Below are 26,905 nucleotides of genomic sequence, written 5' to 3' on the forward strand. Positions count from 1 at the left end.
GATTCATGCCCCCCACATTGCCTGTAAGGCCCTGCCGCCGCCCCCACAATTCCAGCATGAATTGCAGTAACCACAATAATTGCACCACAGCATGGGCAAGTACAGGCACCATGCTGCTGAGCACACAAACATAGGGAGGGGGTCGGACGGGGAGCAAAACTAATTCTCCATACTGTATGCAAAACCACAAACCAAACCTGAGTACGTAGGAAATAAAACAGAATGTAAAAGAAGTGATTGTAGGGACAGATGAGACCTGAAAAAGTAGGCTAAAACAAGGATATTTGCCAGGCAGGAGCATACGGCAGCCACCTAACTGGCAGCCATCTTGAGGAGAAGTAATAAGAGGCCCCTTTAGGTACGCGTTTGTGAATTTAACCAGACACTTTCAACTAGACTCTGTCGAGAACAGAGGTCAGATTGGACATATGCTATTGGCTGGTGAGAATAATGGGTAAAGGAGGCCCTGGAACCATGCTTTGGTGTAAGAGTGTTACATGGGGACTTTGATGTTGTTGTCCAAAGCCAATCGGCCGACATAGGGTTGAGGTACAGAAAGCTTTGGTGATAGGTCTGCACCTTCATGTTGAAAACCTGATGACATCAAACTCAGTTTATGTGCTAGCTGGAGAAGCACTTTCGAAAGACGAAGTACCAACCAAGTATCCTTTGTTTCTCTAAGAGGAAATTACCAGGGACTCCAAGTGGAAAACATACATCAGACACATTACATAAAATAAAATAAAACACCTAATCGCACCCTCACCATGTGCCACGATGGATGGGATAGCCCTCCCATCCACAAAGTGGTCACCCTGACTGACATGAGAGCACTTCTCTTCTGTCAGTTAGCAAGTCTGCACAATTAGAGCACTTAAACACAGCAGTGTGCACATGATACAAAACATGTCTCCCCATTGGCCAAATGCATTAAACAACCACAATCTTTGGTGTAAATGGCGGCAGGCCATTTAAAAATAACAAATTGATTGTGCATTGGCCATTGCATCCAAGCACTGCCAGTTGCCATGTCAGCCAGATACAGTGTTCCAAAATCCCATCTGTTTCTCTTTTCTCAGTAGCAATGGTCTGGGCATTATGGTGGCAATACCAAAAAGAAACAAACTGTTCACAAAAGGTAATGAGAGAAACTTTAGTGCAGATTGTTTGTAAGCATGCTTAATTGGCAGCAAACTCCTTTCAGTGTTTGATGGATGAAGAAGCAACCAGCAGCTGTAACTTGTGTTAGTGTAATCTTGTCATTGATTGTATTAATGTAACCACTGTTTGCTTTCGAGCTTGACACTCAAGCAAGGACTGTATTACATGAATGAGAATTGGTCTCCGTCTACCTACACTAGCCTTCTTACCCCAAGTGATGTTTTCTTTTCTCTTTTTTAAATGTAGCACATTGGAATATTTCTAAGAAGCCAGAATATTGTGTTGTAATTTGAATAAAACCTAGTTTCTTTATTTTTTAATTGGAGAAGAGACAGAGAAAAAACAGCCCCTGGGTTTTGATTGCCTAAAACAGACTGAGCTCATATAATTAAATCTGCTGCTCTCTGGGGAATACTTTTGGGTCACCCTAGTCCATCTGACATTTCCTGAGAGTCCTGAAATATTGTATTTGAACACATTGAAGTTATTACCATTGGCGTCTTGGAGAACACTAACAGACTTCAAAATTGTTAAATAGCTCCAATAATGAGCTATCCAGTTAGTACCTGAGGAATGCTATCTTTCCCACTACCACACATGGTGGCAAATATTCTGATACAAGGTATCAATACTAGATTCCATTGATCACCAGAGGACACCTTCTACAAAAATTAGAGGAAATAGCTGCTATTAGAATGTACCAATAATGGGCTTGATCATATAAAGAATATTTCAACTCTGAAATGCAATGATACAATTTTGAAACTAATTCAAAAGTCCTATAATCCTATCCTACAATGATACTTTGACTTGCTTCCTCATGCCTCCTTTCTTTTATGTAATACTTATTTGCTTATTTCCATGTTTCTCTATTTCCTCCCCTCATTACATTTTTTCTCCTCCCCATTTTTCCTTTTTTTCTTTTTCTTCAATCCTTCTATATTTCTACTTTATTTCCATCTTTCTTTCAGTTTTTCGCCATCTATGTTTATTTTTTACTTTCTTTCAGCCTTTCTTTCTGTTTCTTTTTGTGGTTATTTCCTATTTTATGCCTTTTCTGCTTAATTTCTTCCTTAATTCAGTCTTTCTTTGATTCTCTTTTTTTCATTTCTTCCCTTCTTAATTTCATTCCTCCATTCCTCCATTCCCTCATTCCTTTGATCCTTCCTTCAGTCTTCCTATTGTTCTTTCGGTCTATATTCACTTCCTTTATTCATGCCATCTTTTTTTTGCTCCTTAGCATCTTTAATTCTGTCCTTCCTTCATTTCATGTTTTATTTTTTCCATTCTTCTTTCCAACTTTCATTCTTGTCTTGTTTCCTTCTTTCCTTCATTCCTTCCTCCCCCTTCTTTCTTTGTGTATTTCTCTTTGTAGCTTTCTTTAATTACATCTACCATTTTTATTTACTTCCTTCCATCTAGCCATATATTTCTCTTTATTTTGTTCTGTCACTTTCTTTCAGTTACATTAATCCATGTACTACTTCCTTTTTCTTCTCATGAGCACCATACAGGCAGCCTCCAGCCAATCAGGAGGCTCAGAACGTTGGCTTATGGTATAGTACACGCCTGTGTTCCGAGCTGCCTGGGCAGCCAGTGCCTCTTCCCTTATCCCCTCCTATGTCTTCTCTTAGCTGCTATGTAGTTTCCTACGCAGCTGCTAAGACGCCATGCAGTTCTTTTGATCAGGATGCCTGTTTTTAATGTTGTTGACGTGGACGTCATCAACATAGAAAACTGACTTCCTGTCAAAGTGCACCAGGCCTCGGGACACGCTTCTAAAGTAAGTTGATTTTTTATTTTAAATATACACCGTTAGCACCCGTGTAGATAACTACACGGGTGCTAATGGCGATATGCCCCTCGGTGGCTGGGCCGACCCTCTGGGTAACGGCCCGCCACCTCTGTCAAGAGACCTTCGCTTCGATTGCCTCAGTATTTCATTCCTTTTCTCCTATCCTTTTTTCTTTCCTGATTTCCTTTCTTTTTTCATCTGATGAACAACACTTCCTCCAACAAGTTCAACAATCTGCCACTAGCTGTTATCAGTGCGGTTATCTGGTGAATGTTGCATTAGATAAACTAATAAAGCTAAGTTTGATTCGCAGTTTCTCTGATCATAATGTTTAGGGACAGGATGTAAGGTTGGTCTACCTCTTCTTAAACAAGATAAGCACATACTTCCAATCGATTTGTCAGGTCTTGTAATGCATTACCAACTAGAAAATCGCCCAAACAATAACAACTGGAAGAAAGTTAACCATGAAGGAGAGATTCTTTTGTTTATCAGTTGAAAAAAGAAAGGAGTATGAAGGAGAGAAAGAAACCAGGGATGTCATTTCACCAAACTGCCAAGGGTAGCGGAAGTGACATCACCTGACCCATGACCTCTGATGGCATCACAGGAAGTGATTTAATTTGACCCCACGCCAAGTGACATCACGGGAAGTGGTGGCACACAAACTCACCCCTTGACAAAACCGGAAGTGACATCACATAGCATTGTTCCTCAGTACACGTAGAAAAATACGGTTATGATATCACTGTAATATGATATACATTTCAAGACTAGATAACCATATGTAGCGTTAACATCAGTGTGTATAGGCCCAAATTTCTATGAACGGAAGCAGATGTCCAACACAGCAACCTGGACTATTGTACATCACTCCTGCTAAATTGTAAACAGAAAGATCATCTCAAAGAGGCCTAAACCCCAAAGCACAAACATCCAGTGCCTACCAAGTGTCTGGCCACAGACTGGAAACAGCAACCGACCATCACAAGTCCAACCAGAAAAAAACAATGGTCTGGAGGGTTGCCCAGAGCTATGCCAGTGGTTATGAATGATTTTAAACCTTTCTGCCATCACCTTTCTGTTTTGCTTATTTGGTAAGTCACTTACAGTTTTTTTGTTAGCTGGGAGATAGAGGGGAAGGTTGTGTTGCAGGTCACAGTAATTGCACATATTTTTTATTTTCAAATGTGAACACCAGCAGCAGCTCCACAACACCACCTCTAGCAAAGCCTGCTGGGCCTAGAGAACTAGCCTACTCCTCACTTATGGCACCCAATGGGGCTGAAACATGTCTGGGGATGCTTCTGGTCTCGTGCAGATGGGATGGGACCTAGCAGTTTGGGCTGGACTGCCTCTTTTGGGGTGGGACTAAGCATGATTTGCATATGGTCTTTCCTCTTCTGTAGTGGCTTGGCAGGCTGAAACCCCATTGTCTGAAGGGTTGCCCAGAGCTGTGCTAATGGTTATGACTGATTTGAACCCGTACAGCCATCGTCTTTCTGTTTTGCTTATTTGGTAAGTAAGCCACATTTCATTTTGTTAGATGAGAGATAAAGGGGAAGGATGTGTTGCAGGCCACAGTAATTGCAGGTTTTTGTATTTTAAAATGCAAACAGCAGCAGCAGCTCCATGATATCACCCCTAGAAAAGGCTGGTTTTATTATGTTCTGTGGTCCTTTGTATCTTGCTTAGTGCCAACTCCTCCAGCTTCTTAAGCACTGGAACAGGAAGTGAACCCATGTTGCACTGCATCCTCTTGTTCCCAAAGCAAGTGCGTTGCCCTTGAGCAATCCTTCCTTATATGTTTTGCACGAGGAAGCAACTGATGGTTTACTTCAAAGGCAGAGGGAAAACGTCATGTAAATTAGTTATCTCACCTTGTATCTATCTACTGTAGTGCAGGTCAGGCAGATCTGGGTCAGGTCACACAGTGCCCAGGCAGGATTGGTGGCAGGAGGTTCACCCCTCATCACAGGCCCAGTGGCTCCCTGGATGTGCAAAGCAGAGAACAAGAAACACTGATAGGATTTGCGTTCATGCGCTGCTGTCACTGAATACTGCAGGCTGCTAGTACCCATTCCCAGCTAGATAGACCTGGCCCCCATAGTCTTCATGTTGCGACAGTACGGGGTATGAGCTGCACATATAGCCCCACCTCTGAACCCAACCATGCAGGTATTCTTCAATAACATTGTTTTCCTGCATCCCTTTTATTTCTTCAGCTAACAAGATCTAGATTCCAGGTGAAAAAAGCTTTGGCACATTTAGCTGTTAATTCAGGTGCAACACAGATATTTGCTCTTGGCACTGCCTCTTTGTCCAGTGGCCCAGGGTTAGCAAGGACAGGTCTAGGGGTGGCAGACGGGGAGCCAGGGGTAGCAGTTGCTACGCCCGGCAAACACAAAATGGCCTCCGTGAACGAAACATGGGATGAAGGAAATAATGAAAGAACAATGGAGAGAAAATAGGGAATGCAAGAGAATGAAAGTGAAAGATAACTAAGAAAAGAAAGAAAACAAACGAAAGGTTGAAAGAAAGAGAGGGAGAAAGAAATAGAAAAAAGAAAAAAGTGACAAAAACGGAAGAAAAAACAGAATGAAAGAGCGAAAGAACAATGGATAAAAGGAAGAATAGAGAAAAGGAAAGAAAGAAACCAAGATACAAAGAGATCGAGAGAAAGAAAGATTGGAAGATAGGGAAATAATGATAAAAGAAGGAAAAAAGAGAAAAGAACAATAAGTAAGAAAGGGAGAGATAAGTAAGGAAAGTGAGAGAGTAGAAAAGAAAAAGAGCAAGAAAGAGGAAGACGTAAAGCAAACAAATGAGAAAGGGAAGGTGGGAAGAGAGAAAAGCAATTGAGAAAGAAAGATAAAGAAGCAAAGAGCAGGATAAAGAAAACCAAATAGAGAGGTAAGGAGTGCAGAGATTGTAAGCAAGAGGGGGAGGGAAGGAAGGATAATAAAGTGAAACATGGAGAAAGAGCAACATAATGCGAGAGATAAAGGGAAAGAAATTGAAAGAACGGGAGAAAGACTGAAAGAAAGATAAATGCCTGAAACGGGGAAGGAGAAACAAAGGTGCAATGATGGAAAAAGTTAAGCAGCAATGCCCTATTTTATTAAAGTTCTAAGTGTTGTCCAAAGTAACAGCGTTCATGACTTCGATGTTTCAAAATATAATATTTCACAACCGTTTCCCTTTAATCCCAAGAGTCTTATACTGCTGGGAGTCTGCTCCACGTTTCTTCTGCAACAACATTGCTGCTTTGTTTTGTGCTGAAGAGGAGCGACCTCAAATCATGAGAAAGAGTGTGACATTCTCTATCCTTGCACCATGCTGATAAAAGCTTTTCAGTGAATCCCTTAATCCCTAAAATATCGATTCATTTCAGAAGGGCCTGGGAATACTTTAACACAGGTCTGGAATACACCATGTGGCCCCGTTCTTTTACAGTTCCCTTGACTTGGTGGTGATGTTGGCTAATAATTGCATTGCGCATATCTGCTTCAAAAATCCAACATAGCTGCAGTTATTCTTATATTCTGCATATATTACATATATTATGCTCTGGGGCGTTAAAAGGTTAATCAGGGCTTTTAATGCGTATGCTTCCCAGAACTTTCTGCAAATGAATACCAGGAGAACTAATTTAATGCACTGCACTTTAAAGAGATTATGTACAAATTATAGTTTTAGCAGCGGGTGGGGGGGGGGACTTGACTTGGTATCACATCACGATTTTTATGTTTGGACTTCCCGATTTATAGAAAAACTGCTAAACTTGCTATTTGGGGTTCTCTGAAAGATAAGGGCAAGGGGCTGTGCAATCAAATGGTTAAAAAAGATGGGAAATATGTCCAGTTCTCGATATTGCTTGTGTTGAAGTTTTATAAGGGCAAACCCGTGCTGAAGCTCATCTATGCAGTTGAACGTTCAGAGTGTTGCTGCTTAAATGTGCTCCCATGTATTGAAGCTATGTGGTGGAGGCAAATATTCAAAGTACCACATTCTTTACATTCAGTGGCAATACGCTAGGATCTGGGATTGATATCTCTAAAATGCCAGGGTGTGGCGATTTTTAAGATTTTTTTGTAAAATTGTAATGGCTGGCCCGGGGACATTGTTTGAGAATCTGAAGTCTACTGCTGATATGTGTTTGCAAGAAAGTGCAAGGATAAAACCAAAATCTCCTGCCATACTTTGGAGGTCATTACAACACCGGCGTTAAGGGTTAACGACGGCGTTAACCCTTAACGCCGGATTCCCACTTTAACGCCTGCTTTTGGCAGGCGTTAAAGTCCATGGCGCTAACCCGCCATGGTGCTAATTACGCCGCCGTAATTTACGGTGGCGTAATTAGCGCCTTCCCCACTCCCATTATGCCCTATGGGGCAAAAATGGGAATGGGGAAGGGAAAATGGGAAATGGGGATTTACCGCCCCACTGGAATGGGGCGGTAAATCCGCCATCCACCATGGTGTAAACATAGTTTACACCATGGTGGTAAAGTTGGTGCACTTAGCACCAAGGTTGTAATGACCTCCTTTGTCTGACATTGGCTCCACTTGTCTGACATTGGCTCTTTGTCTCACCTGGCCAGCGACGATAAAAAATTGAGTGTGTTGGCCCCATTTTTGTCAATTTATCCTGGAAAAGAGTCTATTCATGAGATTTAGATGGAACCAGTATTTTGACTAAGATAATTCTGTTAGAAGAGATCATATGCAGATTTTGTAAGACTTATCCCGAAACATTGTTCCATTTAATACATGAATGTACTTTTTAAAGCACCTTGCGTCTTAGGTATTTTAAGCAGTTTTTTTACTCCCTGGATTTGATTGATAATGTTTTTGGGAGCAATGTCTTAGAGGTGCGGTCACGTCTGAAGTGTTAGCAATCATTTTGGGAGCCTTATCCTTGGAATGACTACAGTTAATCAGTTCTTGGAAAATATTTCTTTTATGATTTTATGAAATGTTAGGTTTTTTTAAATGTGTAATGTTTACAGTCCTGTACACTCATTTGTCTATGTGGCATGTTTTTAAGCTCACTGAATGTTTTGATATTTTGATGAATTAGATATCTATTTATGTAATATGGAAATGTATTTGTTAAACGTTCAAGTGAACCCAGAACAATAATACTTTTTTTTTTAAAACCTACATTATTACATAATTTATTCAGTTATATTCTACATAGCCTTCAGTGAATTCTTTCAAGTCCACAATAAAACTGGACCACAAAATAATCATTTTTTTCTTGATCTTGTGTGACACGCAAAGACATATTTCTTTATTTTTGTAGAAGTTCCAATGTTAGTCCGATCGTGCATAACAAACTGCACTTATGTGTCAATACCTTGTATCATTGTTCTGTGCCTAATAGTCCTTAAAATACAATAGTAAAACCTCACGGAAATGCTTAGTCTCACATAAAATATAACCATACTCTTTTTGCTGAACATGTTTCTATAAGACATGTTTTCATATATATTCATTAACCGGGTAAACACTTGGCTGCCATACGTTCACCCTCAGCTCTACCCACATTGCGCATCCCATGGTTCTCAGAGTTTATTTTTCCCATTCCCAGCACAGAATGTTCCCCAATAAACAACCAGGACGACAAATTCGAAACTGACTTGACATTCCCAGAAAAAACGCAGCCATAGTTTTCATTATTTCCATTGTGGGTTATTTGGCAGTGTTCCAGCGTGCCCTTTTATCGCTTTTATTTCAGAGAGTTCTGTAACTCTGCTGATTTCTATCGTAGCCCTGAGAAGGTCACGTTCAGAGCTTCAAAACTTTTTTTATAGAGCCAGACCTTCAGAGATTTAACCCTGAGGAACTGACGCAAGACCTAATTTCACTTTGTAATTCCTGTAACATATTTCCCCAGCTGCACCTCCTTTCCACCTGACCCCATCAAGTCAATCGTGCTTTCCTTTTCTTTTAAAATATCTTGTTTGTTTTGTAGCACATTTGTTTAATTGAATTTATCAGACCAAATTAATCCCTCTGTGCTAATATTCCAGAGAGACGCTTTATGGCTGGCACAACGTTGCCTAGGAACTCGGATCCTTTTGCTAGCAAATAGGGTCCTTTTTGTGTCATTAAGGGAGTCTCTGCTCCAGCTGAGGCAAATCAAACATTTTACGTGGATGTAAATGTCAGAACCTTTACATTCTCAGTCACTCTTTTTTACTGCATCTTATCCCCTGTACTTCTCTTTTCTCACTCTCTTCTTACGTTTATCCTTTTATATTTCTCTATTTTCCTTCTCTTTTTTGTCTCACTGCTTCTCTTTTCACCCTCCATATTTCTTGTTTACACCTTTTTCTATAACTTTTCTCTCTCATGCTTCATTCTCTCTGTACCGCTCTTTTCTCTTGTCTGCTGTATCGCTTTCTCCCCATCTTTTTCTTTCTTGATTACAATTATCCTTTCATCTCTCTATTTCTTTCCATGTCTTTTCCCTTTTTCTGCACATTCCTACCTCTGTGGGCTAGCAACAGCTAGCGGGCTGAGCTGTGATCTTCCGGGCTACCCTTTTTCTTCATGCAGAATATTTGATCAGGACCTCCGCTCTCTTGTAAGCCAATGTGATCTTGTTCACTCATCGATTTTCCTCTGACTTCTTCATAACCGTTTTAGTAAATCCATTGGAAATGTGTTTCATGTGCATGTATGGTCTGCCCAGCCCGTTGCGGGGTAGCAGGCGTCCCATATACTATACTGCTTTAAGACACTGGTCGTAATTCAATATTAGCTTACCTTCTTTCATGGTGTTTCTCGAGAGGACCAGGTTGCTGTCCTGAATCTTCAGTCAATGAGATTTTCACTGATCAGACGCTTGTACATTTGCTCGTTTCCTTTTTCCATCGTCTTGTCTTCTGTGAATTTTTCTTACAGGCGAATTCAGGATATGCAGGATTTTTTGCTGTTTACCCAGATATTACTTCTGCTAGCATGACCACTGTCAATCAAAGAGTAGTTTTCTCTACACACTGTACCTTTTTAATCTCTTGTGTCACTGACAGTACCTTTGCATGTGCGATGCGTAATATTTATTTTAGGATTCTCTTCAGTCTTTTTACTTCCCTGTTTGCTTATGGTCAGTGTGATAAGGTCCGATGGTGTTGAAAACCCATTATTTATGAAACTCCCTTCTTGGAATTGCTGGGCAGTTATCAGTCTACAGTGCCCTTGGTATTCTCATCATAGCCGGGACCTTGTCTAGTGTGTGAATCACATGTTCAGATGCTGTTGTTTTATTTCTATCATGGGGTACTTCAAGAAGCCATCCACTACAACCAGGAGGTACCGTCCTGCAGGCAGGCTACAAAAATGATGTACATTTATGCTCCCCATGGTCTTAGACTGGCGATTATTGGTCATTTCCTCACTTGGAACAGGCGGCAGTGTTCTACTGATGGACCATGTCATTGATACCTGGAAAGCAAACCTCTTACCTTAGGGCAGCTTTCATTTTTACCACTGCCTTGTAGAACAATTGTTTTGCATTTCAGTATGATGCCTTTGTTGCTATTATCGTTTCTCTTCTTGTGCCATTGCACGTATGGTAGCTTCGAGTTTGGTGGACAGTCATGAACTATGCTTATTAGCCACTCCCAGGTTCCTTCATTCATGTGCTAGGATCGAGTCTCTATTTTCCTAGTTCTGCGTTCCCTTCATTAGGTGCCTGTAGCCCCACGTATCGACTTTAGATATCTTTCTATTGTCCACCGCGCCTTTTACAGATCTTGGGTCAAGAGATCTTTTTAAAAAGGCCCAAAAAATTTTTTTGAAAGATAGCTGTGTGACCGCACAGAGCAGTCGTTCTAAATCGAAATTTCAGACGCTGTGACGCACACAAGTGCACGCAGGAGCTGACAGGCACGCCAGAGCCCTGAAGCGTCAAGGAGGTGTGTGTTTCTGTGTGTGTGTTGGGTGTTTGTGTGTGTGTTTGTGTGCGTGCTGGTGGGGGAGTGTTGGGAGGGGAGGGAGATGGCAGGGGCAGGTGGTTCGGGGGCTGAAACCCACTCATTTGAACTAAATCCAGGAAGAGGGCGAGAGGGGTGAAACATTTTCATTATTTTGATTTGTGTAGGCCGCCTAAAATCGACCGAAAAAATATCAGTGTTTTGGTTAGGCGACCTACAAAAATCCGAATAATGACATAGAACCCTTTTGCAGCACAGGTGCAGAATATCTACAGAAAGAGTTTGGCCCTTACATTGCTTCGCGTGCATTAAAATCTGAAATTGCACTTCTGATTCAGGTACCGATGTTCAATCGCTCTCGGGCAAGAGGTAGAGCCTTCTCCATAGCTGCAGCTGCCCTCTGGAACAAACTTCTGCACTCCCTACGTGCAATTGAAAATCACTTTTTGTTGGGCATATTAATGCAAAGTATAAAGTATTTTCGAGCTTTGATTTTTGAGGGAGCAATTTCAAACATTGGTGTTTCAAGCATTGGCGCTTCAAACTAAGGGCTGATAATCATAGCGAGCATTTAGGATTTCTAAAAACGATTGTATTTGTTTTCTTACACATTAAGTTTTTATAGTAAATTATCAAACTAGCAATACTGACCAGTGAAACATAAATGAATTACAGATATGTAAGCACATACCCACTTTGCATACAATATTCAGAGGAAATTCCTGCACATGGCACCTTAATTGCAAACCTGTAGCTGTGACGGAGAGGAACAAAGGGTGTTAGTCTCCGTAGTTCCTAAACCCCAAAAAGGGCAGAGGATTGAGACACATCTTGAACTTGAGAAACTTGAACAGGTTCCTCAGGAAGGACATGTTCAAGATGGTAACCCTTTCTCGGATCATTTGGACCCTCCATCTACAGGATTGGATGCCTACTTTAATGTGCTAATCCATCACAAGCACAGAATGTACCTGAGGTTCGCATTTGGCGGTTCTCATTAGCAATTTAGAGTTCTGCCATTTGGGCTGACCTCCACCCCACGGGTATTCACCAAGTTGCTGGGGTGATGGCAGCGAGTCTCAGGAGAGGGGGGATTCACATCTACCCATACCTGGATAATTGACTGCTCAGGGCACGTTCTCCTAAACAAGTCCTGGAACAGCTCAGCGTCACCTGCCACTCCCTCCACAGACTGGGCTTCTCCCTGAATTACATGAAGTCCCTCCCACATGATACCATCTCAAAGACTCCAGTTCATCGGAGCAGTCCTGGATACAACCTTGAGAAAATCCTCTCCACCCGAGGTGAGGGCTCAGCACATTGTGCAAATGGTCACCAAATTCCAAAGTGCACAGCATCTTCCGGCCTTGGACTTTTTTGAGGTTCCTCGTCCTCATGGCATCCTGAATTTTTCCGGTGCCAGAGACTCGCCTGAGAATGAGATCCCATCAATGGGCTCTTAGGACACAAGGTCTTAATTTTCGGGCAAGATGTCAGACCTACTTGAGGTTCCAAACAGGGTCACGCAGGATCTCCTGTGGTGGGCCTGCGAGGACAATATTCTGAAGGGAGAACCCTTTTGGCAACCATAGCTGGAGATCATTGTAGTGACGGACATCTTAATCATGGAGTGTGTAGCCAACGCCCACAATCTGACAATCAGTGATCGTTGGTCTCCACCCGAGTCCAAATGACACATCAGTCTTTTGGAGCTGAGGGTGATCAGACTTGCGCTGAAGGCCTTTTTGCCCTCTGTACAGGGAAACGATGTCCTGATAATGACAGACAGCACAGTGGCCATGTACTACCTCAACAAGAGAGGAGGGTCAGGGTCACTACCACTGAGCAGAGAGGCAATGCAGCTCAGGTTCTGGACAATTCAAGACAGAATTTCCTTATCAGCGGTTCACCTAGCAGGAGAGGAGAACACCGCGGCGGACGCTCTGAGGAGGCACAGCAGTCTCCCACGAGTGGGAACTAATTCGGGAAGTCCTTCAAAAGATCTTCACTCAGTGTCAACCGGAAGTGCGAACTGTTCTGCTCCAGGGAATTTCCTCCAAGAGGACCTAAAGGGGACACAACGCTAGCATAGTGGACTGGGAGTTTTCACTCATGTATGTGTTTCCTCCAGTCCCCGTCATTCCTCATGTGATAAGCAGGTTGAGAAAGTTTAGGAAATCCATGATCCTAATTGCCCCAGATTGGGCCAGTAGGACATGGTACCCAGACCTTCTGACCATGTCCATCTGCCCTCCAATGCTTCTTCTGCAATGAGAAGAACTTCTCCCACGAGAGGAAGCCCGGGTTCTCCATCCAGAAGTCAAGACACTCCACCATCATGCATGGTTTTTGAGAGGTTGAGATATAAGGATTGGGACCTCCCGGATGACTTAATGGAGATTTTGCTTTTGACCAGAAGGCAAGCAACAAAATCTTTGTACTGCTGCCGTTGAAACAAATTCTGCAGCTAGTGTAGGGAAAAGAATGTGGACCCTTTTATGTGCAGTGCACCTATGGTGGTGTCGTTTTTGTTACATTTGGCTAATCTGGGGCGTCAGATTGGGACCATTAAGGGATATTTGGCAGTACTTTCTATCTTTAAGCGCACCTCAGAAGAATTATCTTATTTTAAAATGCCATTAGTCATACTGTTTCTTAAGGGACTCACTAATGTGTTCCCTCCTAGACCTTTTCAAGTCCCAATTTGAGATCTCAATGTGGTATTTAAATTATTGATGTGTATGCCATTTGTGTCACTTCACTCATGTCCTCTTTCTCTATCTTTGGGACTCTCTGGTCACACGCCCTACTCCATTCTGGCTGCCTTACACCTGCCTACCTCCTGTCACCTCCTAAACACACTGCATCACTCATGCATTCCTCCTTCTGCTAGTTTGCAGGTGTAGGATGTTAATGGCAAGACCATCCACGTCTGCCTTTGCCCTCTTTCCCCCTTTTCATTCTTTACTTTTGGTTGCTTTTATCCTCCTGGCCTCTGGGATATCTCTCCCACTTAATCACAGTAGTGTCTCAATCCTAGGGGCCTGTGTTCCCCAACCCCTGCAACTCTACTCAATCATAAGGTTTCTCTCTAACCTCTCCAATCCAAGTGTATATCTTCTCCCTACCCTAGGGGTAACTTTCTCCCCAACCTCTGGGTTGTAACTGCACAATCCTAGCATGTATCTCTCTCCTTCACCTTCCCTTGGTGTTCTTCCCCTCTTCCATTCTATTGCCATGCTTTGTGCCAGCTCTCTTCCTCAGGTGTCCGATCAATCCTCCTCCACTCTTCCCTTCTCCTAGTAATATTCTCTCCTCTCCTCTTTGTCTTTCTCTTCCCTCCTTCTCCCAGTCACCACCTTTCTTCAACTCTAGCCACCTCCAAATATCTCATTTAAAGGATGCTCTGTATCTGCCTCTGTGCTCGTTAAAAAGCTACACATAATATCATTTTGTGATGCTTCTTTTATACTCACTCAGCCCCTCCCTGAGGTTAGCCCTTGCACTATGTATTATAAGTGTCCAGAGCCCTCCTCATTGAGGGGTGATTTGTTTTCGTTTCTCCACAAGCGGTGTCTTATAGCACTGTGGGATACTGTCTTCCCACCTCCCCCTCTGTTTCTGCAGAACAAGGCTTTTTCTCAGGGTCCACCATCTTGGATTGTATAATTCATGTATGCCTGCAGGGAGCGTTCTTTTGTCAGCAGGCCGAATGTGTACGGGCATAAAAGAAGTTCAGTTGGTAGACTTCCCTGTCCATGAACAGATTGCTTTTTGTGTGCAGTATGCTAGCCAACATGGGATTTTGTGGCTCTTACCCCTCGTGCTGTAATGTGATTTCCAGGAATGAGACTCCCTTTTCTCTCCGTGCCTTTGTTGCTAGCCCTAACCTCCTTAAAGGGGCCATGTTGTCTCGGGTGCCCTATGACAAGTCCCTGCCAACCAGACAGGTGGGTAGGGAATTATCCATTGTGATCCTTCCCACGTGTCAGTAACAGGCCCGTAAAACATCCTTCCCCAAACCCTAGAAAAGGGCAAGCCACTTAAATACAGGACAAAAAAAACAGGTTTGACACTGCCTGACTGTAGAGGAGCATTGCACACAAGTGGGTGGCAGGTTTTCATTTCCTATCCCTGTCTGAAAAAATATCACTAGCAACCCTTGTGTATTGTGGGTGGTCTCCCAGTTGTCCAAAGTTCCCCACCTACAAGACCTCCTATGTCAAGATCTCCACCTGTGCTTCCTCTTGAGATCCAGTTCGAGTATATAGATGTCTCATCAGGTAAGAGGGAAATTATGACTTGCTGTGAAAAAAAATAGAAATGTGTTTCTGAACCATTCTGGTCACCCATGTATTCAGTCTTTTCTCCCTAAAGGGGTTCTTGATGATGGTGACTCAGGGGCATGTTATTTCTGCTCTGAGAAAGTAGAATCACTGTACGCCACCCGATTGAAAGATACTTACTTTTATATTTTCATCAGGAAACCTCACTTGCCATTCTTGAGATTTGTGGCAGAGAAAGTGCTCATACAAGTACAAAGTATTCTTCTTCAACCTGAACCTGCCTACAAACGACTTTTCCAAATCAATGGTAACAGAGTACATGTTCATATCCTTTCCTGGGTGACTGGCTTATAGGATTTGTGACATAATCACATTTGAGAAAATCATGGAGGCAGAGTTGAGGGCTCTGGGGTCCTCGGTAATTTGCTTGCCATGTGATGTGACCTTTGGACATGGAGTGTGGTTATCTTACAGAGGCCATGCTGTCCCCCAATTGTGCCTGTCCCCATTATCCTATTAAGGGACAATTCCCCATTGTGACCCCCCTCCCAGATGAGCTATGGTAGAAATCCGGAAGGCTCTGCTTCATTAGAGCATTGGGAGAGGAGTGATTGAATGGTACAGAGATACATTGCACCCCAGTGTAGGAGAATAGGGAGGAGAGACAGTGTGGGTGTGGAATTCTTGCTATGTCCCACAAGCTTGCTCCATGATCCTAACCTGTGCTCCCAAACATTGACAGGGGCCCGTACTTGGTTGCGGATCAATGCCTGAGGGAAAATGAGTTGTTGTGATCCAGAGGAAATAGAAAGATGGTACGCGCACAGAGGAAGAACAGTATTAAAGAATACTGTCCCACGGATGTGCCGAGCCGCCATGTTGGACCTGCCTGTTTCAAAGATTTCAGAATGGCTCTGACCCCCTTTCCCACAGAGGGCTAATGATAGACATAAAACACATTCTTCAATGAGACAAAGGGAGAGAATTCCTGAAAGGTATGTTGGCCTACCAAACACCACCCTATACCATCACCCTAAATTAGAAACAAAAGGCCCAAGCCAATCAGAACAATTTTTAGGCCATTTGAAGCCTCGGCCACAGAATTAAAAAAAAAAAAGGCAAATGGAAGCGTGTGGTGTGGGGGATAGGACGACATTCTGGAGAGAGCCTTAGTCAAATCACCCAAACCCTAAGCATCTTTATGGAAAAAGCATACTCCTACTAGGTCTTTTTCCTAGAAACTGGTAGGCACTAAGGAACTTCCAAGAAGGAGCAATTTGATTGACCTAAGGGATACCTAGCCCAGATCGTATTGCAAGACTCTGTGACCAAGAGTGTTGGAAATTGGAGTAAAATGAACCCTACTTCAGCTAGAGCCTGGAAGGTAGTGAAGCTGGGGCGGACTTTAAGTGAGCACAAACACCCTTTGCTGGGGGGGAAGGGGGGTGCATATCTACTGTAGCATAAAAGGGGCATTTGTGGGGGCTCCTACCCAAAGAGTACCTTAAGACACGACGGGACAATCTTAAGGTCTTTCTGCAGTAGGAGATTCTTATCCAGAGGGCACCACAATAAAGAGGTAAAATCCTACACTCTGAGCACGGTAGGAGAATGGTGAAATCTCACATAAAGTTTCCAAGAAAACAATGTATTTGCAGACATCGAGTGTCACAGCCAAGAAAGCGTACTAAAGAGAGTACACACTTCCTGTAACTATGAATGATCTGACTGATCCCACTAGGGGGTGTTAAACCGGTTGCAAGACACTAGGACCTTTTACATTAAACCTGTGCATCCTATTTATTTAATCCTCCAGACTCACACTGCCTACCCTTTGTGTTCTAGTTGCTTATTTCTGTATTCTGTCTCAAACCTATCCCTGTAAGATCTATTAAGTTGTTGAACTAGTACTTATGTCTTAAGTGTTCTGTGGTACCTCATACCCATGCAATATATACCTTTCTGTTGTGGGGATTTTGGACTGCTTTTCACCATGATGATGTTGGTCACCATACCAAAGTTCTCCCTGAACCATTGTTGGAGAATATCCCTCCTAGGTCTCATTTTAGTTTCAAAAGTTCCTCAAATGTCTAAGGGTGCAGAAGTAAAGCTCGGACACAGAGGTGACATGTTTTGGGTCATACACTTGTATTTAACATAAAAAGAGGGTTGGTGAAATGCCTTTCTGTCCCTAAAGCTAAGGGGGGGGTTTCCCTGCCTCAAACAATACTAATGAAAATGCCAGGATGTCAAACAAATAGTCACTGTCGTGTCCAAAACCCTATTACTGTCTCTAACACTCTTAACCTGAATCAGATGTGCAGGGATATTATCTCAACTGAGGAAATAGTGTAAAGGTTCTTTGCCAACAACAAGTTCCAAATGTCTCTGGAGGTTTTAAGAAATAAGCAAATATTCTCTCCAAAAGAAACAATGTTGTACTAGCCAGGGAATGGCTCCTTTCCCCTGGATTTCGTCTTCTTCCACTTAACTGTCTCCTTATTATGAAATATACAGTGTTCTCTGCAAATGGTCGTCCCTAATCCCATAAGGGGCTTCCTCCCCCATGTGATGCTCCCCCTGTGCCTTTATTACACAAAGGAGGTAAGGGGTAATAGGTAAATTTATACTGCTACTCCAATTACGATACCCAAAATAGGTGAAACCTATACATTTAACACAAAAGGTTAATGGTGAGCAGTGTATAGTCACATGTGAGAGCCCTCCTATCACTATCCTTTGCCAAGAAAGAAAAGAAGTACTAAAAACTTCAGCTACGGGCTTAATAAACGAGGAAAATTCAACCAACCACTTCATCACACAAAAAGTAGAAAATGATCAAAGCAAATGTATTGTAACAGTTCACATAAAACTATATTGTCATAACAATAAGGATAAGAATTCAACTTACACTGTATCTCCTGTTGATATTACAAATAATTAACAGGCAAAAACAGAAGAAGAAGCACACAAAGGAAAAAAACAAATTCAAGAAGGTTTACAAACTAGACATAACAATTAATCACACTAGTTGGTCAACCCTGAAAGTTTCAAAGTTGACCAGGAAAATGCTAAAATCTCAACTAACCAATCACTACCATACTCCTCCATTCCCATTCAGCCCGACATGTTTCATTCCTCACACATTACTAACACACTCAAATAGGGGCCAATTCTTCAGGGGCTTGCTAATTGGCCTGCAGACAATTCACAGAGTTATGACAAAAAATAGAAGACTTCAATAATCCAAATTAAAGGTCCAAACAATTAAATTGGTGGATGGGTCTTGCTGATCAACAGCGGCAGTCAGTTTGTTCCTGCTGCGGCTGTTCTCATTACTTGGTCAAGTGAAAGGTAGAGGGTTCACACCTGTGAACAGAAAAGAGGGGGGGACAAGAATCAGAATAAACCTCATGTCCAAAAAGGGCTAGTAAATGAGCCATCAAACAATGAGATTGATTGTGATTATCAACCTCTTTGGCTAGAGAACTGCGTGCTCTAGAATCACATTGGTTAACGATAATGCTGCATTGGGTCTCCAAATGGGAAAAATAAATACAAATCCATGTTTTAGTCCTAAGGCTCTATTTTGAATGTAGTGGGACCCACTAAAAAAGTTCACAGTGGGAATATTTAGTCGAGATGGTGGAATCTATTCTTAATGGCTGCCAAAGGGAGTGTTCTTCTGCCCAGCGCGTACATATGAGAATCTCATATAGGCTGATGTCATTCATCTACCCAATAGCGATTATAACTTAGTCTACACTCACCTGCACCTGCCAATATGGCAAGGGGCCTTACAGGTGGAGACCGATACTGAGTTGCCCAAACGCTGTCAGCCTGTGCACGCGTTCCACTGTGAAGGCGTTTAGTGGTAAAGCTGGTTCTGTCCCTGATGTCAAAAAAAGGAAAAAAACAGCAACATTTCAACAGTTGGAAAAACCGGTTTATAACTATTGTTACCTGTTAGCCGGATATGCAATTGCTAAATGGTAATACCTGGCTCTAGAAGTACTGCCATGCTATTATGTTCTCAAATGTTGTAGGGGCATTGTTACCCAGGCAGGACTGCAGCTGGAATTAACTTCCAATCTGCTGAAGAAAAAGTGCAACCGTACAGCAGATGACTAAGTGGTCGTTGTTATTTATGGTAAGCGCCCTTGAGTGAAAACATATGTCGTATACATTTTATACCTGTAGAGGCGGTTATGCTGGACCAGCGTCTGAGAGTGAAAAGGGGAGGTACACTGTGCCGAGACTCTGTTCAGCTGTCCCTTGCAGTAGGGATATTGTCTCTAACGCCGTTCTGATTCCGACACCTGTGGGTAATCACAAAACGCTGATTGAGTCAAAGAAATGCTAGGGGAGGCAGCCGTTCCAGATAAAAACTGACACTCAATCGACAAGTTGCATAATAGGCAAAGCCCTAGTGCTGCTTACCGTGCATCCGTTCAGTGACTTCAGAACAACAAACAACTCTCGTCCGTGAGTCACGATTGCTGACCGCGGCTGAACAGCTACCTTTCTTCACTCATCCCTAGGTCTGCGATTCCAATGATCTACACGTACCATGTTGCCGTGGTAATTAAGACCTCATGGGTCATCGCGTGACAGGTTGTTGCTATGCAACCCATATAGGTAGCCATACGGCCAATTAATCTTTTAAGCCGAGGCTACTGGTGTTTGTAGTTTTAATAAACTTAGCCGGATTGCCGTTCAGCATAATCGAATAGTTAGTTAGCAAGTCACTACTGTGTTGAAAAAAACATATTATCAGGTGCAAACATGCACTGAAGCTACGCCATGAACGGCGCGTGTAAAAGGCAAAAAGAAACAGTGGACTCGGGAGGGCAAGCCTGCTAGTAACTCATTTGCGTGAGGCGGGCATGCTTTATTACAGCTAGAAATCGAGTTCTTATATTTAAAAGAGAGGAGGCGGGGCTGTTCTTTTATCGTCATCTTGCCCTGCCACAAGTGATGCTAAATCACATTTGGAAGAAAAAATATTTCGGTTGAGACCGACTATGTTCTTCCAATGCACTCATTGGAGTATTGGTAAAATGCCAATCTGCCTTCCTTAGAATCTTTTGCTGCCGCAAGGCAGGGAATTTCACGTATTTGTTTTGGAGCTAAATCTATTTCCTCATCATAAAGACTCTCCTACCTTCATGGAGGAGGAGGAGGGTTCAGACTCAGGTGGACACCCCCTCGGTGATGTTTCATGTCAAAAAGCAGTAGTGCAAACATCTCTGTCTCCGTAATAGAAATGTGAGGCTAGGTTCTAAAGCACAAACGTTCACTGTCTTTCCTTCATCAAGTTTGGATCCACAAGATTGACTACCTGAGCTCACTGAACCCTTTTCCCCACAAGTGAAACCTCAACATTTTACCCATGTGGCGCTACCTGTAGATGGAGTTGTTTGTCTTCAGCTTCAAATGCCCAAAATACACATTGAGTACGAGAAACAATTATCTCCCTCTTTCTCTCTGTTGATCTTTTTCTTTTACTCTGTCTCTATCCATTTCCTCCTGTCTCCTTCATTCTGTCACAATATCTCTCTTTCTCGTGTCTGTCTCATTCTTTCTTTCTCTCACACACATTCTCTCTCCTCTCTGTTTTGCCCTTCTTTTTTTTCTTTCTTTTGAAAAGGACATTTGCTGTGGGTCTTCCTTCACCCACCTTATTTTTAGAAAATCTGCAGAAACTGACCTCCTAGCTGTTGATGACTACCCTGGTGTGTCTCCCTCAACATGAAAACTGCTTAGCACTGCAGATCTGCTGATTACCCTTTTTGGCTTCTGAGTTTATTAAACTTTTCCTTCCTGCAGTTCGACTCATGCTTTAAATTCTTTAAATGAGTCTGCAGGAAGGGGCAGTGTACATACCAGATTGTGCAGGCTACTAATTGTAGTCAATCCTAAATTGGTATTGCCTATTCTCCCCTTGCCCAGACAAACCTAGCCTCCTCTCTCCGATGTTACAGGATGAAGTACAGAACATATATTCAAAACTGAATGAGGGCGTTCCCTTATTTGCCTGGAATATAGGGGCGCAATACGTCTGAAAAACGAATTCTTGAAGGAACTCATTCCAAACACAGGTTCCTACTGTTTGATAGTTTCACACATCATCATAGTTGAACTCGGTGTGATTTGTACATATGCACCTCAATGGGATCAGCTTTTGCCTCGAGTGTGGCCTACCTGAAAATCCATTTAGAGCAACAATTTGGTTATACAAGAGATATGTTGGCAATATTCTTATTGTTTGGAACAAGGACATTTATAACATTCAAGATGTTGTGATTTTGTTTAATGGTTTAAATAGCAATTTAAGATTTACTGCTATGGTAGAATGACGTGAAATTGTGTTTTTTGATCTTCTAATAAAAGTTGGCAGTGATCATCTAGGTGTCACCTTCTTAAGGAAGCTAACAGATAAAAATACAATACTTGACTTCTCTAGTTTTCAGCCAAGATTCCTCCGCCCAAATATTTCATATGGCCGATTCTAAAGAGTATGTCGTAATTGTTCGACATTTCAAGACTTTGTTGCTCAACATGAGATTATTGCTGACAGATTGGTAGAAAGCACGTACTCTAAGTCTTTATCACTGTATTCAGTCAAGAGAGCCTGTTGGACAGGTAGGGAAACAATACTCCACCAGACTTAAAAAAGGAGAAACAAATTGATCAGTTGGTGTGTTACCATGTTTTGTAAATATAGCAAGGACATTTGGAAACTAATTTTAAAGAACTGGCACATTTAATTAATTAACTATACAAATCTGAAACTTCCTTTATTTGATTTTATGAGAGCAAGGAGTCTCAAACAATATCTAGTGTATGCAGCTAGGAAAGTGCCAAAATTCGGTCACAATCAAGAGAGGGAAAAGCCCAGGAGGAAGTAGACCTCAGAGCAGTCAGCAGCAGTGTCCCGAGTAAGCAGGAAGGTCCACGAGCAGATAAGGGGTCCAATTTCAAGGACAGCTTAACCGGAGTACACAGGAGATCAGGAAGGAGGAACAATCGGGAAACCCAACGGAGATTCGAAGAGGGCACAGGAACAATAAGAAAACGGGGACTAGGAGAATCACAATGAATAATTCACAAGAACAGGCACAACTAATCATTTACACAATAGGGCGCACAGCACCTCCCTCTCTCAGTGAAGAAATACTCATCAGGACCGCGGGGAACAGAAAACCAGAACCAGGAGTCACGCCGCCTTCTTGGATGGAATTTGTTAAGAACAAAGCACAATGATGTGGTATGTTAGGCCAGTCTCATTCACCCGCTAAGGACACACCCTCTTGAGAAGACAACATTCAGCATATTTTTTAACACTGCATCAGCTCTAATTCCTCATTGGCACAATCCATTACTGTTAACTGCATTATTTCTCTAATATTCAACAGTGTTTGTCCAAAGGTCTGAAACTCAGGGCACCATCAGAGTGTTCCCAGTCTCCCCCAGGAATGAAGTACTACCAAGTTGAATTGTTGTTTCCTACATGGTGTTGGGGTTGCCTACCTTTTGGGGTTACTGGAGTGGGTGCAGGCTGAGGAAGGTAAAGGGATGATTAGTAGGTTAACTCAATATGGCTTGGCTGCATATGATACTTTGTAACAGTCACTGGGAATGACGACCATGGATCGATGATGAAAAAAGGGTGTTATGTGATCTTACCGACCACAATTACAGAGTAGTAAATTTAATCGTGGACAAAACACTGAACACCCCCCTTTTTCCACCCTTTAAAGTGACCCCAACCTGACCCATTTTAACCCGTTACCCCACTACCCTTTATATATTTATTTAAGTCTTTCTGTGTTTTTCAGTGTTATTGTTCACTCTGTTATGTACCACTCTGTTTTGTTTCTGATAAAATGACTGGATACCGAAATAATTAGATCCCGACCTAATGCTTTAAGGCGACAGGGCGACTCTACACTCAAAATGAACATCATGATCTGGAATATTGGGGGCTAAATAACAAGATCAAGACCCGTCAGATAATGTGTCATGCTATAAGACATCCTCTGATAGTGCTTCATGAAACACATATTTTATGGTCAGCCGAAAGTGATAGCTCTGAGCTGGGGAATGTTTAAACATAGCTGCCCTATTTATCAAATTCTAGAGGAGTGGTTGCATATGTCCACAAACCCCCCAATTTAAGTTACATTTCACAGAATAAGTTACACATGGTAGATTCCTAATGATGGCAGATGAAATTCAGGGAGTTAAAATGGTGATAGTCAACATATATGCCCCAAAATATTGACACCTATGGGATTTTTTGGGTGCTACCATAGCACATTTACACAGATACTTGGACTAGGAAATCATATGGACAGTTCACTTAAATTGTGCTCTAATCCTTGACCGTAACATATCTGGGAATTTGATATAGACAGTGCCCAGTGCGATTCAGAAACAATTAGAATACCCCTCATGATTTCTGGACAAATAGCCATCTGACATAAAGGAAATATGTTTGTAATTATTTTTTTTTATTTTTTTATTTATGCATGTGATTATACAACACACCTTTTGCAAAATTTAAAATCGCATCACATATAATACATATATCATTCGAAACAGATAGCAATTATTGAATAAAACACATATTTCAACATTAACACTGATAAAAGACAAGGCGATCTATAAATTAGTCATTTAAATGAATGGTCAGTCAATAATGCAATTTGAACTAGGTCTTCGTTGCAGACATGATAGGCCGCTGCGGTTATAACTATACTCGTATCTCCATATATTGTACTCCAAAATTGCTCTTCCTGAATAGAGAAATAATTATGTGCAAAATCACTATAGATTTTAATATAATAAGGTTTTAAAACATTACATTGGGTAAGGAGGTGACGAGAGGGCTCAAGTTGATGATTGCATAATCGACATGTTCTTTGATAGCGTGCTAATTTGATCGAGTATGTTCCCTAGTATGGAGTATATTAAGTCCTAAATATATTATAAATCTACTAATAGTCTGAGAAAGTGGCTTAGTTAAATAGGTGGGGATGTGATCATGGCAGAAGCCTTGCAAACAATAGGCATTATAGTTGACCTTTTGACTAAGATAAGAAAATATGGCAATAAAATCATAATTACTGTTCATCCTTTTTAAAATAATGTGCGCATTAGGCGCAACAATCAACTCATCCACATTAATGTCAATATTATGGAAATGTTCCATTGCGGAATCACGTAATAGGATGAGGAATTTATCAGTACAATCTTTGCTATGTAGCCAAGCTATGTAGTTAAATATATTATTAGCAGAAATAGGAGAGAAATATATGGAAATAAATAGCCTACACCGCTAAGTAGCCAGAGGGAACGAATGGATGGTACCGCAAGTTCACATCGAAGGACCTCTTCTGGCACCGGTGATACTACTCCCAGTATGGATCTCAAGTTTTTTGCTTCAAATCTATCCATCCCGGTCATCAATGGCCCGTTACAAATGGCTGAGCCATATATATCACACCCTGTAGTATGCTTTTGCGATAAATCACAACCAATCCCTCCAAATTGTTACCACCTCTATTTTGTACGACTCTCTTGAGCATCAACCATTTTGAATGGATTGTGTCCTCCCACGTATTCCTCATCTTATGATATTCGTATCCCAGCTCTGCTGCTTCGGGAAACATTTTCACCAGAGGGTGCTGTGTTCGAGCCGCGGAGTCGGAGTCGTCCCTCTAGAGCCACCGTCGAGCGACTAGGTCATCCGCTGTATAAAGGGCTCGAGGAGCGCCCGTTACCTCCGTTCTGTTTTTCCGACGCAACTGCTTCATGTTACGAACGCGCATCAGATTTTTCTTCGAAGATGTCCTCGTCATCTACTCCCACTTCACCCACGATGGGGTTAAAAAAATTTCTGAAGTGTGGTAGGAAAATGTCAGTAACCGACCCCCATCGGAATTGCATCTGGTGCCTCAGCCCAGACCATCGGGTTGATGAGTGCGGTTCCTGCCAGTCCATGTCCAATAAGGCTCTTAGGGAACGTAGAGGTAAGCTGGCAGTGGGGCAGGAATCCTATAAGTCTTCCAAAAGACAAAGATTCAGATGAATCTAGTCAAAAATCTCGACATGAGTCGAGGTCGAGATCAAAAAGCCGCCTGGGAAAATCCTCCTTGTTTTCGACGAAAAAGTCAAGAAAGCGACGTTGCAGGTCTTCTTCCTCCTCTTCCTCTTCTGAGAGGAGAGTAATTTATCCATCTAAGCACGATTCCCCAGAAAAAATGGGAGGCCTTTAGGGCTTCGATACTTAAAATATTTGGGAAAGCGGCCCAGACCCCCTCGAAGTTGCTGCGTGGTCATCATGCCTCTACCCACTCTAAAAGTGACAGAGGGAAATCAAAATCTAAACACGCGAGAGCCAAAAAAGAGTCGAGAGTGTCATCAAGGGAAAGTTCCCCCACGCCTCGTACTAAGTCAAAACCTCTGGTGCATATATCGGTGGTAGTGGAATCGAAGTCTAAACTTGACTCGACACAGTCGACGACCATTGCGTCGAAGCCGCCGATGAAAATGCCGTTGACGCCTTTAACTGTATCGAAGCCTTCTTCGACAGTATCGAAGCCGCCTTCGGAAACGTCGAAGCCAGCGTCTTCTCTATCAACGCCTACGATGCCTTTATCGAGGCATTCATTAATCCCGATACCCAAGTCGACGCCATTACCCATGCCTAAATCGATACCACCTTCTTTACCTGAAAAAGTTTTCTATCGTCAACCTAGACAAGAATTTTTCAGATCCATGTTATCCATTTTTGAAGAACACTCCTCTGAAGAGGATGTCACTTCAACTGGAGTTAGGTTTGGAACCAGGGAGATCCCTGAAGAGCTAGTGGACCCCAATTCCAAAATAACAGATCTTTATGACTGTCTCCAAAATGCCAGTGGCCTAGACACTTCACCTGAAGTGGATTTTGAAAGACCAGACCCCACTGATCCTAGTTATAGGAATCTTATGGGAAGAGTCATTAATTATATGGGTTTGAAGGCAGCTTCCCCAGATTTTGACCAGTATGACATGACAGACATCTTGAGTGAAGGTCCTCTAAAAGATCCTGTTCTTCCATTTCATAAAGCACTTCAGAAGAGGGTGATGGTGAATTGGAATACTCCTGATTGCATTTCAGCAGTAAACAAAAAATGTGTACTGTGTACCAAAATACAGGCCATCATTATCATATCCGGAATATCTATCTGAACATTGCTCCCCTGAAAGTCTAGTGGTTCAAGCTGCAACCTCCACTAGGCACTCAGCTTACCCATCAATACCACCAGACAGGGATGATTGAAAAGTTGGTGCTTGGGCCCGGAAAGTTTTTACTTTGGGCAGCATGGCCCTTAAATCGACTAATGTCACTTGCACTTTAGCAAGATTTACATATCCCCTGTGGGACTGCATGACATCAGCGGCTGAACGCTTCCTGGAAGGTGACAAACGGGATGGTTTCCTGGCTATATTAAAAATTGGTAAAGAGGCTATGGAGGAATGCCTTCAGTCAGGACTGGACACTGCGGATAGTGTAAACAGGTCCATGGCATCTAGCATGGTCCTATGCAGGTTTGCATGGCTACGGAAATCTGGCTTTGCACCTGATGTGCAGTCTAGATCACTTAATATGCCCTTTGACGGCTTGAGGTTGTTTGGCAGTAAGGCGGACGAGAGCTTGGAGAAGCT

General features: G+C 42.4%; 1 protein-coding gene and 1 long non-coding RNA gene across 4 annotated transcripts in view; one reads left to right on the plus strand and one right to left on the minus strand.

Annotated features, from left to right (window-relative positions):
- The window catches only part of PRXL2A (peroxiredoxin like 2A), a 541,215-nt gene that overhangs the window by 231,108 nt on the left and 283,202 nt on the right, over positions 1-26,905 (plus strand). The window lies entirely within an intron of this gene.
- On the minus strand, positions 17,985-19,767 carry LOC138473710 (uncharacterized). Its single transcript, XR_011268873.1, has 4 exons — positions 19,628-19,767; positions 19,382-19,506; positions 18,958-19,079; positions 17,985-18,556 (listed from the first exon to the last, which is right to left on the minus strand). It is a non-coding gene; the product is annotated as an uncharacterized lncRNA (long non-coding RNA).

Source organism: Ambystoma mexicanum, chromosome 8, assembly GCF_040938575.1.
Source record: "Ambystoma mexicanum isolate Mex_15411 chromosome 8, UKY_AmexF1_1, whole genome shotgun sequence".
Classification (NCBI taxonomy): domain Eukaryota; kingdom Metazoa; phylum Chordata; class Amphibia; order Caudata; family Ambystomatidae; genus Ambystoma; species Ambystoma mexicanum.